Raw genomic sequence first — 21,209 nt, forward strand, 5'->3', positions numbered from 1 at the left:
TTCCTGAGTATCTATCCTGCGCCAGGCATATGGCATTTACCAAGAATCCCTTATATGCCAGGTAATGCGTAAGTATCAGGGATTCGTCTATGTCCTTGAGAAGGAAACTGAAAACTCTAGGAAGAACTTCAAATCCATTCTTTTCCCCCAGTCAATGATGACCCAAGGCCTTCTAATTTCTGTTTAGGGAAGCCACACCCATTTTCTTGGGGTCAGTTTCCCAAATACTCTGTGGGGGAAAAAAGCCCTTCCCATTATGAAAATTATACATTAAAGAAGTCAAATTGGTTATTTCCAGCTTGTAAACCACTGTTAAAGAAAAAAAGAACACCCCAAGCCTAGGGCAAATCCTAGGTGACACCTAAAAATGGAAATATTTCTGGCAGAGGATATTGAGAAGAAACCACAAAGAAGGTAAATTTTTTGATCACCTTTTTCTCTACAGTACTGGAAACTCGTGGAAGCAAAGATTTCTCACTAAGAAAAGGAAAACCGTGAGTTGTTTCACTTAAATGAGATGGAATTTTACCTGAAAGGACTCCTTTTTCTTTTTTGAGAATTTAATTTAGGAGGCTGTTAACCCCTCCAGTATGAGATCTGGAACTACCTGTAGGCACCCTCCTGTGGAGACACCGAGACAGGATATAGAAGTCTCATAAAGACATAGATGTACATGCAATGGCTCCAGTATCAGACATATACATCTCGTTAAAACCACCCTGAAATTTGCTGCGAGCAATGAAATAGATCCCAAGACCAGGAAAATAGTTCAGCTATGTGACCAATCTAAAATATACACCAGGTAACAAAGAAGAAGATCCGGTCTTAATTAAAAGCAAATACCCAGTTTCCTTCTCCTATTTTTCTATATTTGTCTCTTCACTTAGTGTTTCAAAGTACAAACACTTTTTTTTCTACTTGCAAAGTAGAAAAAAACTCAGCTAGAGTTTCAAAGTAATTTTCTGATTTTCTCCATTAAGATTTCTCCTCTGTTTTTCTTTCTCCTCCTTTTTCAGACAGGTTGTCATGAGTTTGGAAGCTACTGAAAAGAGCTTAGCTCCATTAAAAAATCAACCAACTCCCTGCTTCTCAAATATTTGATAAGAAATGTTGCCTGTGTTAAGTCTGTAACATATAAATTTCTTGGAGGATTATACTATACCAATTATACTCTTCCTGATTAAAATTGTAAAATGCTTTGGGGCAACTATGTTCACATTTCATATAAAAGCAAATAGGTTTACGAGTCAGAAATTTAACAGGGGCTTGGAACAACACATTAAAGAAGGAATCGTTCCTTGTGATTCAAGGTCATGTCCTGTTTTTTATAAATAGAATTCATTTAAAGTTATGTAAATAGCATACACTTCATGTTATGTAAGGCAATGAAATATTGCATACACCTTGTATCATCTGTCTATATTGAATTTTTTCTATTTATTTCTACTAATGACATCTTTGCCAAAGGGGTAAAACAAGTTTTAGAAATGTTCACTAAATTGGCATAGCCACTAGACATCTGCTTTTCCTAATCTTGTTGCCCTACATTATCACCAATTTCTGAAGTACATTTTAGCCAGTGTTACTGTCTGTTGTGAACAACAAGAACGTCAGGCCCAGAACGGGCAGTGGCGTGAAACCGCCTTGGTTATCAACATTTCCATAGTCAAAGCGTGCTTGCTGAATTTGCTTCTTCCAGAGCTGACCACACTTCAGAATGGCACGCGGTGACCCAAGAGTTCTCTTCCCACTGTTGGGGTCTCTCCTATTTGCAGAATCTAAAACTACAGGAGAAGAGCAGACCCATCTGGATGCACAGCCATTGCATGTACATCTATATCTTTATGAGACTTCTACATCCTGTCTCGGTGTCTCCACAGGAGGGTGCCTACAGGTAGTTCCAGATCTCAGTTATGCAAAGAAAATGCATTCATTTACCACAAGCACTTGCACTGCTTGTAAAAGGTCCTCTCTGAGAAAGAGGCACGGGAGAGATTGTTAAAAGTGAGGAGGAGTTAGTGGGCTGACGGGCAGAATAGAAAGAATACGACAGGCATATTTTAGCTTTGACACAATCCCAGAGGAACGGAACAAAAGGAAAGCGGGGTGGGGAGTGAGACAGAAAAGGAGGGAAATCGTGTGAGGGTTCGAACAGTTCCCTGTCTACCCTTAGAACAGGTGCAGGCGATTTCCCAAATGGGACGGAGGTTCTCAGAGAGGCCTTACACACTACTGTGTCTCAAGATAGTCTGTCTGTAGGAAAGGAAGACAAAGGACAAATCCGATGGCTCCTTCTCATTCACTGATTCCCTCCGATCCAAGTCTGCCCTTTGGAACGTCGATATCCTTATATTTATCTATTTGTCTCTGGGCTGTTTTGGGTAACGACTGCATGAGCTAGAGGCCCCAGGGCGCTAATTTCGCCAGTGCGCATGCGCCATGACCAACACCGCGGGAAGGGTTTCCAAACCTGCATTCACCTCTGCAAAACTAGTGCAGTTTATCTCCAGGGCTACACCAGCAAGCCAAGCAACTGTGTGCATCTAGAGTAGGGCCGAAATTGGCCCTGTACAAAGAGTAAGTCTAGACTGAGAAAGCTGATCGCCCAAGGGAGGATCACTTACTCCCTCCTTTGTGTTTCTGTAGCACCTGATATATACCAATATTATGATTTTAACCCACTGAATCATAATTAGTTATTTATATGTCTGCCTCTCCCCCAAAACACTGTGAACTCCTTAAGTAGGGCGACCTTACCTCCGGATTTGACCGAGTATTGGTTTCACTCCCGTTCAGATCAGTTAACACCGGATAATTATTTTAATTCCCTCTTTCAATGACAAAGGGTCCGGTTTGGATAATGAATTACAGGATTACCATACTCATATGACAGAGGCCACGTCTTACTCAACATTCAACGTACCTGAGTACCTACTGTCACATCCGGATCTTAACATGTGTTCAAATAAGGATACAATAACTTTTTCTAAAAAAGAAGAAAGAGTGACAAGATTGAACACCTGAAATAATTTGCAACGTTAAAACGAAAAAGCAAAGACATCGACAATATTTGCTAAATTGAGAAATGTCATTGGCTTCCCAGAATTTCATGGATGGGAGGCAAAAATGTTAAGAGGTGAACCCATCTCGGAATGTAGACTTCTGGTTTTGGTGACTGGGAGAGTTGCAAGAAGGAAATAATACTGGGTGATGAATAAGCAATAAGAGGTACCATTTCCTCAGTGGTAATTCTGTAGCAGCCATTGGGCATTTCACCTGCTGGCAAACATTCGAAGTGCTCAGCCAGTAAGTATTCTCTGATTTTGTTTGGAGTGGAAATGTGTCCAACCAAAAATCTCCTAATTTGCTAGCTTCCATTACGAGGGATGGCCATGATATGCAGTAATAGCCTCTGAGACATAGCAGGAACCAACTCAAAAGATTTTCAAAAAAGGAGATGCTACCTCCTTCTCATTTAACCAGTAGTAATGCACACAGTCTCGCAACCAAAAATATTAAACACACACTGGTAGACGCCCCACTCCCGTGCTGCCAAATTCCATGCTTATCATGTTGTGAGAAATGAAACCCTAACTGTTCAAGCCAATGTTACTTGCATTTCTGTTGCCAACACAATTTCCAACTGACATTTTAATTCCTCCAATACCTCTGTGGAGTGGAATTATATGAAATTTTGACCTACAAAAGTAGTAATTTCATTCACTCATCCATTCATTTTTCGACATCTATTTAACAAATATTTATTGAATGCCTACCATGTGCCAAGCATGGACACATGCTAGTCAACTGGAAAAACAGTGGCCCTTAGTTTCCAATATATTACCCAACTATTACTGTTTAGCCCCCCAATTCATAAAACTCAGTGACAGAACTAGTGAACCACATGAAAAGGGTAATTACTTGAGGAGGAGTCAGACATGATTAAGATGAAAATTATACAGAAAAATTAATTTAAACCAAACAGATAATTTCCTTTTAACATTAATATGTGAGCAACTGGAATTCAGTATCCTGTACTGTGGCTTTTACAAAGCTCAGAAAGTTGGAACTGCATGAAAATAAGGAAAATAGATTAGGGCAATTCTTCTAACGGTCTGCAGTTTAAAAAAGAAAATGCTACAATTCCGGATCCATGAATGAGGTGCTTTAGTTCCTGTACGATTTCTCTTAAAAATGTAGGCCACGGACTTGGGACACCAGCTTCAATCTGAATTCACACGCAAGTGATCTTTTTTGTTTGCTTTATTGCCAAGAACAACCAGACTTGGCAGGAAGCTCTGACACACAGGTTAGTTCCCAAATGGTACCAAACGTGTCTTCTACGAACTGTGGTCAGACATTCTAATAAGGTTCTTATGGGGGAAAGTAACAACTCTTGATTTAAGATCTCAAAGCCAAAACATCAGCAACAACAAAAAGAGTTCTTGAGTTCATTTTTAAAAACTTTTATAAAATCAGAAGAATTTCTCTTTATTGTTTATTTTTTTGTTTTTCTTAACATTCTTTCTTCTGCAGGGTCAGCTGAGTAGCTCAGTCGGTTAAAGGTCCAACTCTCGATTTTGCCTCAGGTCATGATCTCATAGTTCGTGAGATCGAGCCCCACGTCGGGCTCTGTGCTGTGAGACAGCCTGCTTGGGACTCTCTCCTTCTATCTCTGGAGACCCCCTCTCAAAACAAATAAACATTAAAAAAAAATACTGTTTCTTCTACAAAATCTTGATTTGGGAAATAAAGTATACTTTCCTGACATGTACACAGAATGAATACTCTAATGGTTCAGGAGATAAAGCAATAATTTTGAGATTTAAGGACTAGAACATTTAAAAAAATGGGAGAGAAAAAGCAGTTTTGTTTCGTGAGCTTTTCATAGAGATTCTGTGACGATCATCTCGTAAGATCCCATATGGTTTTGTCTTCGCAACTAGAGGGCCTTAAAAAACCCCCGCACATTGTCACTGAGAATAGTGAAGATTTTCACTAAGTACATGTCTATCAGTTAGCTGATCCCAACTAACACATGATAAGAATCTACTGTAGACAGCATGGGTGTTGAAATACCTCTTTCCCGAGGACGCCATGCTTGTATAGGAGCTTTCTGGTTTGGCTGAAGTTAGTAGCTTATCAAAAAAGTACTCATCACTTCTGAGAGCAGCTACTAAACAAAGGGCACCTGGGTTCTAGTCCGCCAGGACACCATCTCCAAAGCGAGCCTTATGTCCCTTACACAAGAGCCTGAGGAACCCATGATCCTGTCCGTGTCGGGCAGCATGACTGTTTTCAGGATGAAACCCCCAAAGGAATAAGAGGTAACAGCAACCGCAAACGATCACATACTGAAGAAATTAATTGTTTCAAACAATTACTTCATTCTTTTGAAAAGTTCATAAAATACTTGTTTTTGAGAGAGCCAGAATGTGAGTGGGGGGAAGGGGAGAGAAAAGGTGGGGGACAGAGGATCTGAAGTGAGCTCTGCCGTGACAGCAGACAGGAAGATGTGGCACTTGGACTCACAAACTGTGAGATCCTGACCTGAGTGGAAGCTGGGCACTTAACCGATGAAGCCACCCCGGTGCCCCCAAAATTATTTGATTCATAAAATTCTTAAAAAAAAAAAAAAAGGGTAACTACAAACAAAGGCTTCTAGATCTGACAAGGAGTCAGCTCCAGTTGATGGAAGAACCACGTTCCATCCATCAAGCAAGTGTTCCACTTAAAAGAAGTACTTAAAGGGCACCTGGGTGGCTCAGTCAGTTGAGCGTCCGACTTCGGCTCAGGTCATGATCTCACAATCCATGAGTTCGAGCCCCGTGTCGGGCTCTGTGCTGACAGCTGGGAGCCTGGAGCCTGCTCCGGATTCTGTGTCTCCCTCTCTCTGTCCCTCCCCAGCTTGTGCTCTCTTCCTCTGTCTCTCTCAAATAAACTTAAAAAAAAAAAAAAAAGTACATTGACTTTATCACCAGCTAAAAAAGAACACTCTTAAAAACAAATAGAAACCTAGGGATTCCTGGGCGCCTCAGTCTGTTCAATGTTTGACTTGGACTCAGGTCATGATCTTGTGGTTCCTGGCTCGAAGCCCCGCATTAGGCTCTGCTGAGAGCTCAGAGTCTGAAGCCTGCTTTAGAGTCTGTGTCTCCCTCTCTCTCTGCCCTTCCCCTGCTCATGCTGTCTCTCTCTTTCTCTCTCTCTCTAAAATAAATAAGTATAAAAAAAATAAAAACTAAATAAAAATCTTGGCCTATTTTGATAATGAAAATAAGGGAAATTTGTAATGAAATGAACTTAATCTTGAATTCTCAAAATTATGAGTTTAAAAAGAATATATTTCTTTCTTTTTTTTAATTACAATAAAAATGCAGGGCTCGAACTCATGAACTACGAGATCATGATCTGAGCCAAAGTTTGACACTTAACCAGATGAGCCACCCAGGCACCCCTTTTTTTATTTCCAATTATAAGAGAAATTTATGTTGACTGTAGGTAAAGTGGAATTCATCAAAACATACAAAGAAACAATGCCTATAACCCAGTAATCAACAATGTCTGTTGTTAAGAGCCTTGGCTATGTATGCACGTATACATATATTTTCTTTCTCTTGAATTTTTGTATATACTTAATAAAACTCGTGCATATGTTTAACATAACAGCTCTTACTACTGTTTTGTCTTTCTTTTAACCTAGTATCATGCTTGGAGAAATCTGCCACATCTCATGGTTTTTTTTCAAAACATAATTTTAATGTTGCTGAGTGCGGTGGACAGACCCTAAGCGTAGCCCACGTTATCCCCATCCCTTGGTGTTCACACTCCATGCGTCCTCTGAGTTTGTGCGGGATCTGGGACTTGATTCTAATCCATAAAGCACAGTGAAATTGACAGGGTGTATGAGGTTACTCGTACGTGAACGTTAGGATGCTACAAAACTTGGTAGCATCCATCTTTCAGGGGTCTCTCTCCCTTGTTAGCTTTGAAGAAGTGCACGGCCATGGTGGGTGTCCCATGTGGCAAGGAACTGCAGGTGGACACTGTTTGCCGAGGGTGAAATTCCAGGTGACAGCCAGCAAGCATCTGGGGCTCTCAGTCTTAGAGCTGGGATTCTGCCAACAGCCTGAGTAAGCTTGGAAGCAGATCCCTGCCCGGTCAAGCCTCAGATGACACCGCAGACACTGCTGACGACTTGACTGTAGCCTTATTATATCCCAAGCAAAAGACCCAGCCAAGCCATGCCAAGACTTCTGACTCACAGAAACTGTAAGATAATGAATATGTGTCGTTTTACGCCACTAAGTTTGTGCTAATGTTGTTACACGGCAACAGAAATACACAGAGTATTTCACCTTAAGAATACACTATGATTTACGTGGCCAAGCCCTTACTGGACAGTTTGCCTGTTTTCTCATTTTTAAATTTTTATCAATAAGTCTGGAATGACTTGCGTGAACAGGCAAATTTTTGGTTACAAAGCCACTGATTTTGTGTGGGTCTATTTTAGTTTTTGAAACTTAGATACCTGCATCCTGATATGTTCACTCAGACACATATTTCCCGGTTGCTGATGGATATCCTCCAGGACTTACAAACTGATAAAAAAATAATAATAATAACAAAAGCACAACGTACTGACTAAAGCCATAGGATTGCCTAAGGATTATTAACTTGGATAACGTCTGGCACACCAGATGAAAGTTTGCTGAATGATTTGGGGATATCTGAGTACAAAATTATTTATGCCCAGTAGGCTCTCTAGCAACTTATTATCCAAAGCAAACAGATGTATTTTGTAAAGCATTCCACACGAAACACACTTGAGATTCAGTTTAACAGGGAATAGGGATTTTTTCCCCCTTAAAGGCCCATAGGCTTTATTTGACCCAAGTGAACATCATATTTCACGGCTTCTAACTTTCTCTTTAAAGATCTCAAAAAGTTACAAAATTTTTTCAGCACCCCATCCTATAAAATCAATTTCTAATTGTAGAGCACAGATGTAGAAAACATGGCTCTGAATGCCACGTATTTATGAATATTTGCAATGCAAATCACGAATAATAAGTAATGTTTTTTTTAAACTTTTGGTCAGAAAATTGTAGCTATGGACTATAATTACTAATCTAAGTGAAGATCCAAATCAGCCCTATCTTGCTAGGAAAGCCTGGACTATTTAAAGGACCATGATTTATCTCGTGGGGACTTCTATCCAAGCGTCTTCGAGTATTCAAAATCAGAACTAGTTTATTCAAAGCCTGTAGGAGACAGATGGGCAATTAATGACTAGGGAGGCCAGGGTGAGGGCCCATGAGGGTCACCAGAAGAATCCTGCCTTTATCTGTTTCAGGCACCTGCCACTCAGCATGCATGAGAGGTGGGGAGAGTGACGACAGACCTTTGGATTTTTCAAGACAAAGCTGGGAGATTTCCTATTTTAAATGCGTTACAAACCAAATCAAATATATCTGCTGGATTCCACCTATCAGCTGCCAATTTGCGACCCACAGCCCTAGGATTTGCTTCTTAAATATGACAATTGTACACCTACTCAGCAACTGAGGAAAGAATGTAAATTAAGTGGAACAGGGAATTAACAGGAACTAATTGGCAAAAAAGGGACTGCTAGTCAGACATAAAATCAGTAAATCAATATATGTGTTTTTCCTAGGCCTCATGTACTTTCCATGGCAGAACAGAACGTCACCACAAGAGTCTGCCCTGAAATTTACAACCACTTAAAATTTTAAGATATGTGCCTGTGACGACGTTCATCAACACCTTTTTTGGTGGAATAAATGGTACAGGTAAATATGCAGAGAATTAATTATTTAAAAAGAATAAATGAAAGCAACACATCATATGGAAAAAAAAGGTTCTGCTGACGCTCTCTCTGGTTGTCATGAATGTAGGCAAACAATTAGCAGACTTTCAGTTCTGCTTTTCAAATACATGGTGTTTGATCACTGAACTAGACAGTGCTCTATTTGGCAAAACTTGCTCCGCATCTTGAATTTCAAAAGCACCGAGGTAATCTTATGAGCCAGCTTTCTTGAAAGAGTTCCCCCATGGTGGACATAAAAAATGCAAAGCGTTCTATGAAAATATGCACTCAAAGCTACATGGTACTACATCTAGCCAAACTAAAACTCTTCTGATATAAGCAGGTCAGGCTGGAATGTTCTTTTAATTTTAGCAGAGACCTGGTTTTTTGTAACTTGCTACGTCTACAGCCTTGTGAATTCACATGTTGGTTTTAACCAGGGTAGGAAACTAGACAATTGCTTATATAGTTATAAATACAGGATAGAACATTCAGAGGAGACTTGTGTTCTTCCCCAAGTTAGGTTTCACTTCGACAGGTCAGACACCGTCCATCTTAGTGATGATTTACTCCACTTACAGAAAAGGCTAGAGTGTTTTTGCAACGGTCTTGAGATTCACACGGAATAGGACAAAGAAAACACATGCGAGGACTCAAAGTGGGGGAACATACTGCTTTCCAAAGAAGACTAGCCAAGAGGGGAGTCTGGAGGAACGTGCCAGTTGAGACTGAGGGATGGGGCAAAGCTAAACAGGTGGGAGAGGTCAAGAACAGAGCAGGAAGCCAAACTGGCTAAAAGAAGATACGTAAGAGACAGCAGACGAGAGGACACGAGCTTTCTGAACAGCAGACGTGAAAAGTTAACAGAATGGATCCTAGAATGTCCTGCCTTCTTGCCAGCATTTGATATGTCAAAGAGTAGGAGGTAAATGGAAGGTTCTGTCTACAAAGTCATCTTTGAGTTTAGATCTTAGGAAAAACCAAGTTCCAAAACACATTCTGGTATTTTTTTGTTTTTTGGGTTTTTTTTTTTTTTCCTTTCGAAGTTTCTAAGTCAGGACTCCAATAACAAATATGGACAATTTTAAATTGCCCATATCCTACAATCTGGTTAGATAACTCAGTTTTTGGACACACCTTTTAAAGATACAATTTTTTACTAACATCACTGAATTCCCTATGTTCTGAATACCTCACTTGGGAGAAAATTATAGGAAGCTAGTGGATCTGAATACATCTTCCAAGATTTACATTTAAACGATCAAGAGTATATTCTTATTTTTAAAAAAAAATTTTAAAGTTTATTTATTTTGATGGAGAGAGTATGAGCACCAGCAGGGGAAGGGCAGAGAGAGAAGGAGAGAGAAAATCCCAAGCAGGCTCTGTATTGTCAGTATAGAGCCTGATGGAGGGCTTGATCTCACAAACCGCAAGATCATGACCTGAGCTGAAATCAAGAGTCAGACGCTTAACTGACTGAGCTACCCAGGCGTCCCTCAAGAGCGCATTTTTAAAAGGGAGAGGGTCAAAACCTGCATGAAGCCTGGAGTCCAGTGGATACAACTACTCACGAAACCAAAATATTTAGAGGAAGTGCTATATATTGTGTGTCCAGGTTAATTTAACCCACCAACACCTCCTTCTCTAGGAAGGAATGCCTGCCGATGGACAGAAAGTCTTGATCAACCCATTTTTCTCTGAGGGAAGACACATAAAGATGAGTCAGAGAGAGGGGCAGTCAGGAATATGAGTTATTTGTGTAATTCGGGTATTTTAGGTTGCCCAAATTACTCTGAAGACTCTCAACAAAGAATACAACGTTTCCAAATCAGGCCCTAAATTAAGATTTTTGCAAAGTGTGGGCAAACTAAAGTCAGAGCTTTAAAGACCTTTCATGTCCTTATCTTTGAGTAATTCAACTTTCAGAAATAAAGAAGAAAACAAGAATCTTAGTAAAGGATGTTCATGATAGTGTTTTTTTTTTTAAATATGAGTGAAAACTGATTTCCTAAAAACAGCAGAGGAAGACAATGTAATTAAATTTTACAGAATATTTGAGAGCATAACAATTATAAAATATTATTTGGAAAGGAAAGCAGAAGGCAGAACTTTTAAAATAAGATTATTTTTACAGAGAGGAAATGGTATTTTACTGTATTTCTAGGTTTTCTGTAATCGCTATAAAGGGAATTATTTTTTCGAACAAAAAAAACATAAAGATAAAAAGATTTTTATTTTATTATTTTTAATAACATATTATTTATTTGTAAATTTATTTATGTATTTTTCAGAGAGACAGAGAGATAGTGTGAGTGGGAAAGGGGCAGAGAGAGGGAGACAGGGAATCCCAAGCAGGCTCTGTGCCATCAGTGCGGAGCCCCATGCGGGGCTCAAACTCACCAACCATGAGATCATGACCTGAACTGAAATCAAGTCAGATGCTTAACTGACTGAGCCACCCAGGTGGGGGTTAAAAGATAAAAAGATTTTTAAACATTTTTTTTTAACGTTTTATTTATTTTTGAGACAGAGAGAGACAGAGCGTGAACGGGGGGAGGGACAGAGAGAGAGGGAGACACAGAATCGGAAGCAGGCTCCAGGCTCCGAGCCATCAGCCCAGAGCCCGACGCGGGGCTCGAACTCACGGACCGCGAGATCGTGACCTGAGCTGAAGTCGGACGCTTAACCGACTGAGCCACTCAGGCGCCCCAAAAAGATTTTAAAAAAATACTCGCTAGGGGTTAAGAAAGTTGCCTGTCAGGGGTGCCTGGATGGGTCAGTCAGTTAAGCATCTGATCCTTGATTTCTGCTCAGGTTATCATCTCATGGTTCATGAGATCAAGCACTGAGTTGGCCTCTGAAGCATGGAGACTGCTTAGGATTCTCTCTGTAGTGCGCTCTGTCTGCCCCTCCTCAGCTCACGTGCTCGTTCACATTCTCCCTCTCTCTCTCCCTCTCTCAAACTTTAAAAAAAAAAAAAGAAAGTTGCTGACCAAAAGCAAGTATGTGCTCTTCCTCCTCCCCCTCCTCCTCCTACTTCTGTTCAAACATTAATGTACTTTTGTTTGTTTCCAGTTGACATTTTGGAGATTCGGGCTCACTGCTGTCTACCATTTGAGAATAATTCCATTGTTTTCTTAACTTACTGATTTGTTTCCTTCAAATACATTATATCATTATTTGTGGAATCAAAATAAGAATCACTAGACAAGATGGCCCTAGGGATTCCCAAAGACGAGGGTCTGATACATTTGCGGAAATCAGGAGACTTCTGTGATCTCCTCCCTGTCCAAGCCCTCAAACAGACTGAGTCTCTGCCTTGTTATCGTGAGCTTTGCATTCCAACAACTTTTTTGTTCCATGCCTAGATGTGAATAAATCTCTTTCTGTGAATTAAAAACAAATACTTGGTAAGACTTTTACTGTTTACTGTGTAGGTACCAATCTTTGAATTTATCAACTCTGAAACTTCCAAATATCTTGGCTCCATATTAATAGCATTAGTCCAATAACTTCCTTTTCTGTTTTTTTTTTTTTCCTATCAAATTCAACTTTATCTAATGCCTCTTTTCAGTCTATGGGTACCTTTACTCCAACTTAAATAAAAATTAATATAGTTCTTCTTTCTTTGTAGTTGCTATCATTTCATGTTTCCTTCTTTCTTTTAGTCCCCCTTCCTGTCTTTTGACCAGTTTATTCTTGTCTCTTTCCCAGAAGCTTTTCGCAAATCTGAAGCATTGCTTTGTACCCCCATCATACTTTGCTTTACAAAGCCATGTTTAAAACTATCGCCAACAACAGGGCAAAAGTGCCAGGAGGGTATATACATGTTCACTTTTCTTTATAAAGAACTGCAGTGACTGATCAAAGCCTTTTTTCAAAAAATATTCTAAACTTTCTCTTCCATTTACACGTCACTAAACTCATCAGAGAAGTAGTTTCTATTAACCATGCAGAGAGAGTGGTCACACCTGACCTGTACCTTCATGGAAAGAACGAGTCTGAACAAGCAGAGTGGAGAGAAACACTCATGGCCTAGAGTGGAACAACGTGGTTTAAAAACAGAGGGTTTGGGGTGCAGGGGTAGCTCAGTACATCAAGCATCTGATTCTTGATTTCGGTCCAGGTCATGATCTCACCATCCTGAGATCCAGCCCTGTATCACATGCTGAGCTTGGCGCCTGCCTAGGATTCTCTCTCTCTCCCCCTGCCCCTCTCCCCTACTTGTGCGTGTGCTCTAGCTCACTCTAAGAATAAAAACAGAGGGTTTGATTAGTGGAAGGTAACCTTTGAAAGCTATGGGGGAAACCATCTCTTAGGTCTCATAAGCTTCAAGAGAAATCATTTTATATTAATAGAGAAAATCTAACAAGAAAGCCATTGGGAGTACAGGGCTACGGTCTTTAGCATGTTTTCTTAGGTCATTAGAAGTTGAGCGTAATAAAGAAAAAGTACCAACATTAGATGCATATTTAACTGTGCCTAACGATTATAGGTGAATTTCCTCTATAAAGGGCACTAGCGAATAGGGTTAAAATCTATGTCAGTGATGCACGTTAAAGTCTTCTTGGGTAAAGAAGACCATACAAAATGCTAGCTCCCTGGGACCCTTCTGCTTAGTGTCACTATTACCAGATTAGTGATCATTACAGAAAAAAAGCACAGTTAAATTTAGGCTCATCCACCGCCCTAAAATGTTATCCTCCTTAAAGAGTGGCAGGCCCTGAAAACATGTCCCACATTAAGCATACATCTAGTAAGTATTTGCTAACTAAAACAACCAGGTTGTGGCTCAGAGAGTAATTTATTAGAAAATCTTCTAAATTGTCAGAAACTGAAGACGTCAAACTGGATTTTCTTCTATTTTATTTTTTTTTTATTTTTTAAAGGTTATGTATTTATTTTGAGAGAGAGAAAAGAGAGAATGCGAGCAGGGGTGAAGCAGAGAGGGTGGGAGAGAGAATTCCAAGCAGGCTCCACACTGTCAGCACAGAGCCCATCTCAGGGCTGGAACTCACGAACCGTGAGATCATGACCCAACCCAAAATCAAGAGTAGGATGCTTAACCGACTGAGCCACCCAGGAGCCCTCTATTATATTTTAATTGGGAACGAGGCTTGAAGGCGCAGGAAAATAAGCTCCTTGTCTCGCGATCTGAGTTGGAAGGACACCAGTGAGCCCCCAGCAGTTAGGAACAGCTATCCACCTGTGTGTCCTACTGCAAGGGGACCAGTTGTTCCAACTACCAGCACGATGGCCTTCATCACCACCTGTGTCGCCAAGAGTCGCTCATAAAGAGGAGGGGTAATGAAAGCAGGGGGACACTGGCACCTCATACCCTGGAAGGGTGCTTGCTGAGGTGCAGAACCCATAGGTCTACCCTGGGGCAGCTAGCAGAGGCGAGCATGAGGACATCCATGTTGGGAAAGATATTTAGAAGCCTCAGTTTCCAGCACGTCCACTGCCTGTGAAACTAAATGCCGTGCCCTCAGCCCCAGTGGAAAGAAAAAGAGAGGCATGAAATTATACCATAACATTTTGGAGAATTGTTGAACACAGAACCTGGCCCAGGGAGGTCTACGAGTATGATGCTGCTGGAGTAGCTCACTCTGTCAGGATTTGAAAGAACTGCAATGTCAGGTGCCTGAAAAAAAGAGGGCATCTTCCCAGTTTTCACTGGCCTCAGAAGAACCCAGAAAAGAATGCAAATACCTCCTATGCCTCCTTATGTTAGAGAATTCAGGGTGACAGAGCAGGAACAGTGCAGAATCTGGGTGGCCACAAGGTCAAGCAAATGGACACCTAATCCAGGAAATGGATTGTGGCATATTCTAACTGGCTTTGGCAGAGACAAAAGGGAGCTCATTGCCCCTTTGAGGTGAGGAAGGTTCTTCCAGGTTGTAGCAACAGGGGAGGCTAGAAAGAAGGATACTGTTCCATGGAACAGGGGACTGCAACTCAATCGTGGCCTCCAGTACCAAACAGACCAGACTGAACTCAAAGAAGCTGGTGACACTTTCCATAGTTGAGATGCTGTGGCCTCATAAGCAGAGTCTTCTGTTTTTCATTGATACGAGACAAGAAGGGGGCACCAGAAAGACAGAGTCCAAAGGGAGGAGGGAACGATGTCTGCTAGAGAAAGTACGGAGGAAGAGATCATGCCTCTCCTCTGTGCCATCATTCCCCCCACTATATCCACAGCCAAGGCTGGCTCTGGTGCGATATGAGAAAGGGTGGGAGAGGCAGGGAAGGAGTTAAGCACGGGAATGAGTTTGAGACCAATCTTAAAAAACGAACAAGACTGAATTTTCAATAGCAATTGAGAATGTCTTAAACCAAAACATCTGGAAAACCAAGCCATCTGGCCGAGATTTCATTACAGAAAACCGGCACTGTCACCATACCTCAACTGGGGGAAGGTACAATTAAAATACTCCATAAACTGACTAATAAGGCATTCGAGTGAGCTGGAAAAGGCACTTCCATTCCTCCTTCCACAGCTAAAGAAGAGTGTGATGACCTCGAAGTGCCTACTTGTCCCATCTCCAAATCAGGCCACAACTATGACGATTTGTTTAAAAACCAAAGTATTAGCTAAAGTCTCCTCTTGAGTATAGCCTGAGTGGTTAAAAAGATGAGCTTTGGATTCAGAAGGTCGTGGGAGAGAACGCTGTTAGGAGCCAGATCACTTTCATCTAGTGGGGCCTCAGTTTATTCATCTGAAGCAGTGGGGATAGTTCTAATCACGTTAGATAGTCGATATAAATCTTGATTAGAATAATTCACAAAAAACACTGAGTCCTTAAGAAGCACACCATAAATACTGTTTATGTTGATATAAATAAAACATCTCTCTGGCTTTCCATCTAGACAGCAGCTGCGATCATGGTGAAATTCAATTATTGCCAATACACCGACCTCTTCACTTTGTTCCAATGAAAGGTGCCACGGCCAAGCTGGTACATGTTCACAATGGTGCCCTGGAACAGGACAGATGGACAAAAGGTCTTGCAGAGATACTTAGAAAATAATAAAAGGTTGGAAGTGCTTGCTAGCCGACTAACACTTTGGGATGGGAATTTAAACTAATCATTGTTTACTTATGATTCAAGATGTACCCGAGAAAGTAAATACGACTCCTCTAGTACCGACACAGTTCTTTCCTTGAACGCTTTTTCTTCCCTTTCCCCTCATTTGATTTATTCTCGATTTTAATTTACTTGCATGTACATGGAGCTCTGCCAAGGCTGGGAAGACTCAAATGTGATCTGCTTCTAAACACTTGTTCAAAAAAACTCCAGGGTTTTTTCCAAGTCAGTATTTCAGGGCACGTGAGTCCCTACCCCCGGAAGGCTGATGCCAGCAGCCCAGGAAGCAAGGGTAGTCCTCACCCATCTGACCAGGCTGTTGGCACAGCAGAGAAAAAAAAAATTGACTATGCAAATGGCCTCAAGTCTCAAAAACTGGGAAAAACACAGAAAACAAAACAAAACAAAAAGGATGACTTGAGAAAGTATTCAGAAATACGTCAGTAACGAATTTCTGAGGGAGCCTGGGTGGTTCAGTCGGTTGTGTGTCCGACCTCGTCTCAGGTCATGATCTCATGATTCATGGGTTCGAGCCCCACATTGGGCTCTGTGCTGACAGCTCAGAGCCTGGAGCTTGATTCAGATTCTGTGTCTCCCTTTCTCTCTGCCCCTCCCCTGCTTGCGCTCTATCTCTCTCTGTCTCTCAAAAGGGAATAAATGTTTAAAAAATATTAAAAAAAGAATTTCTATAGCTATCATAAAACTCTTCCTAGGAATGGATCATCTTTTGCCACCTCAACTTGCTCCCTGTCTTCTAAAAGTGACTTCCTCCTTTGTTTCCTGTAGCTGCACTTGTTAAAAATGGTGCACTCCTTCGGGTGCCTGGGTGGCTCAGTGGGTTAAACGATTAAATGTCCAACTCTTGATTTTGGCTCACATCATAATCTCAGGGTTTGAGAGACTGAGCCCCACAGTGAGATCAAGCCCATGTCAAGCTGTGTGCTGGCACCACAGAGCCTGCTTGGGATTCTCCCTTACTCTCTTTCTTCCCCTCCCCCACTCTCTCTCAATATAAATAAATACACATTTAACAAGTATTGATATTCCTTTTGTTTTGCATTAAAATTAACACTTAACTCTTGGTCTAAGGTTTGGCTGGGTGCTTACCCAAGTCGATTTCTAAGAATATTCTTACGTACTGTTTTTTCCACTCCAATGTGCTCAAAAAAGAATACTTTTTTATTTTCAGAATCTCTAATTCCAGCATGTCTAATATGACCCTACCACCATCACCAAACACACACACACACACACACACACACGCACGCACGCACACACACACCCTTCACTTCTCCTTGAGGCAAAATAAGATTAAGTCACAAGCACGGGTAGGTGCCAATGACAAGCCCAACAGTGTTACTGGAAGTGGAATATAGGGAAAAATGCTGAAAAAGAAGTTGCTGAGGAGAAGTAGGGACAAACTTTGGGCACCGAAGTAAAAGAATGTATGACAGAGCTGAGCGCAGTGGGCATTGTGTTTAACTCTACCCCAGGAGCCAATCTGTTTCATTAATTGCTTTTAATTCTTTCGCTCAAGATAAGCTGATTACAGAACCTTTCAGAATTCCCATTATGGCACTTTTTTTTTTTCTTATTTTGAACTCTCTTCATTTCAATTGCAACTAAAAATTATCCTCTACTGTCACTTCAATTTGCCAAAATTTCACTTCCAATCAGTTCTATTCATTCTCTTGAGGACAGGTTGATTACACATAAATGATATACCAAGATGATGTTGGCCATCTTTCGGTAAGACTATGTAAGACAAATCCCCTAATAGCTCATCTTTTAAAAAACACATCTGAGATTTCTTTTTCCCCTAAAATCCATTCCTGTCCTGAGACAGTATGCCCCGTTGCCTGAGAATATTTAGTTAGGGAGGTATATAGGCCAATAGGAGCTGATTTGACGGAAGGAATCTGAACTTCAAAGGCCAGATATCTCAGAAAGACATTCGGGGAGTAAGAAAGGGAATGATGTGGGAGAGGCAGAGCTGAGAGGTACCAGTTCAGAGGGCTCCCGAGCTTGTACTGTCAGAAGCATATCCGCAACAGCGACAGCCATTCACTGAATTCCCACTATTCTCCTTGGGCTCTATCAAAACACATCCAATTCTGACAACCACCCTCTGAGTTAGGCATTAAAATCATCATGCAGTGGACACTTGCTTTTGCCTCCCCAGCACCTATTCTCCCTTTGCGGACAAGCAGGCTCCAAAATTTCACTGTATATCCAGCCATTTCCTATGCTTAGGCCATCTGTTTGGACAGGGCTCTATGCTCAGCTCCAGGAAACGAACAATGTAGCCAAGCCCTGCCATGCTAAACGCTTCATGCCACAGGACACAAGGTGGTAGGACAGGCATGCCATGAGACCGCAGAAGGGCGCTCTTTAAGTCCAAATGCCCGCCAACTGACAAATGGATAAAGAAGATGTGGTTTCTATACACAGTGGAATACTACTTGGCAGTGAGAAAGAATGAAATCCCGCCATGTGTAGCCACGTGGACGGAACTGGAGGGTGTTATGCCAAGTCAAATAAGCCAGTCAGAGAAAGACAGATACCATATATGTTCACTCAAACGTGGAATTTGAGAAACTTTACAGAAGATCATGGGGGAAAGGAAGGGGAAAAAATAGTTTCAAAACAGAGAGGGAGGCAAACCCATAGGAGACTCCTAAATAAACAGAGAACAAACTGAGGGTTGATGGGAGGCGGGGGAGAGGGGACAATGGGTGAGGGGCACTGAGGAGGGCACTTGTTGGGATGAGCACTGGGTGCTGTATGTAAGCGACGAATCACCCCCGAAACCAAGAGCACACAGTACACGCTGTATGTTAGCTGACTTGACAATAAATTATATTTAAACAGGAAAGAAAAGAAAATAAATGTGCCCTTTAAGCAATCTTTAACCTGAAGGGTTGTATATTGAAGAGCCAGTAACGGCTTACCACCAGAGCAAGAGAAACGTATGACAAGGAAACCAATAGAGGGCAAAGGGAGCTGAGATCAGAGAGAGATGAACAGGATCCTAACTGAGCCCCCGTGACACGTGTGGGCTGGACCAAAGTGAATTCCAAATTCATACCAACTCAAATCTGCAATCACTACTTTCCTGTTCTGTTTTTGAGCCTGTGTAGACTGGCTTTTCTGTAACTTGTAATAGAAGGAATCTTAATTGAAATGCATGCTCTTCAAGGTAAGAAAACTAAGACTCAAGGAACTTTTGTGCTTGCTCAAGGACATACAGGAAGGGGCAGACCTGGCTTTTGAATCCAAGTCCCTCTCACTCACAGTAACATATTCTTCCAACACAACATGAAGCACAAAGGCAAATTTTGTTTTGTTTTGTTTTGTTTTTTTTTTACAAACGATGTGATGGTAACTTGTATGTGTCAGTTTGGCGAGTTGGCTAGGCTTTGGCACTAGTCTAGATGTTTCTGTAAAGGCATTTTGTAAATATGATTAACATTTACATTCAGTTGACTTTGAGTAAAGTAGATGATCCTGTATAACATGTATGGTGGGCCTCATCTAATCAGTTGAAGGCCTTAAAAGCAAAAACTGAGGTTTCCCACAGACGAAGGAACTTTGTCTCAAGACCATAACAAAGAAATCTTGCCTGAGTTTTCAGCCTGCTGGTCTGCTCTATGGAATTTGGACTTCCTGGCCCTTATGAACCAAGTACTTTAAATCTCTCTCCATTAACAGAGAGACAAAGAAATACATAGGGATATAGTTTGCATATGTATATATATTCTATATATCTCTGCACATATATATTCTGTATATTATCTATAACTATATATCTCAGTTTATATCTATACTGTTTCTCTGAAGAACTCTCACTGATACAAAAAGTAACTGAAGGCCACCCAGAGAATGAGAAAAAGACCAAAGGACATTTTTTTTTACTTTCCTTCAACAGATAATGATCTGTTGAAACTTTCTTCTGTTGAAAGTCTTGATGACTTTCCAGAATAAGACAAAAAGGCAGAGCTCCATGATCAAGGTCATAAAGATGCTTTTTCTGTCAAGCGCCTCGTGAGAAATTTTGTTTGCTTTCTTTTTTTTCCAAAGTGAAAAGGGTATGTGAATTGACAAGTAATCCACGCCAAACTGTTCGTGTGCTGCACTTTTTTTAATACAGACTGACTTTGACAAATAAAAGGCAACCAAGGAGCCCTGGTTTGCATAGGTTTAAGAGGATTTTCACATTCTTTCAAAGAGCTCAATTGCAGTTAAGTACAGGGATGGAGTCTCCAAGGAAAACGGACTGGTTCCACCTTGATTCACATTTGATTTGTCCTATCACTCTTTCCTGTATCCACAGCATCCACTCAAAAGATGCAGTGCTCTTCAATATAACGTAGAGGGTAACTGATCAGCTTGGCTCCATTGCAACTGTGCTGACGTTCGCTAAAACGCCCAAACCCAATGGGATAAATTATTCAGTTTACCTGAAAGATGAGGGAAGGGCTGTGACGGGTTGTTAAAGAAGAATACTACTAGCCTCCTCTGCTTTCAAAGGATGCAAAGGATTGTCAGCTCCAGCCTACTTCTCAAATAAACCACGAAATCCACAAGCCCAAATGGAGATTCTCCTTTTCAGCCACATCCATTCTTAATTTCTGTTCCCCCAGCAGGCAAAGCACAGGAGAGACAAGTCAGATGATTTGCAGCTCAAACTATAAAAGAAGTTTCAGAGAAACAATAGGGGAAAAAAAAGAAGGTTTGGTGAGTTGAGAAAATTCTTTTTCTTTTAATACACTATAAAACGTGAAGGAGAAGCACAATGGTTTAATGAGTTTCTGTCTCTGTACTGTGACAAATCTACAATTCGGCCATTGTAAAAGTAATGATATGTTTCATTAATTTCATATGTTCTTTTAATAGAGTATTTGGAGGGAAGGCATTTTTGCTTTAGAAATTAGGGCAAAGAAAAAGCTGATAAAAGCTTCAAGTTGGTGTTCAGTACTTCCTAGAATACATTAATAACATTCAACTGCCTTTTCAAACACAAAGACAAATCTCAAAGCGATGCTTTGTCTTCCCTGTCATGGCGCTAATAGTGGAAGACTAGAAATCTTTACCTAGTCTCCCCCCAGAAGACCTCCCCCGGCTCCTGCTTGCCCGTGAACATGCCACACACACACACACACACACACACACACACGGCTTTTTATTGGTACGACCTGGCAATTAACATTCTATGTAACCCCTACCCGTCTACTTAGACACTCCTGGACCACATCCTCTGTGCCATTTCCAAATCTACTATGAGGATCACAAAC

Source organism: Panthera tigris, chromosome A1 (assembly GCF_018350195.1).
Source record: "Panthera tigris isolate Pti1 chromosome A1, P.tigris_Pti1_mat1.1, whole genome shotgun sequence".
Lineage (NCBI taxonomy): Eukaryota > Metazoa > Chordata > Mammalia > Carnivora > Felidae > Panthera > Panthera tigris.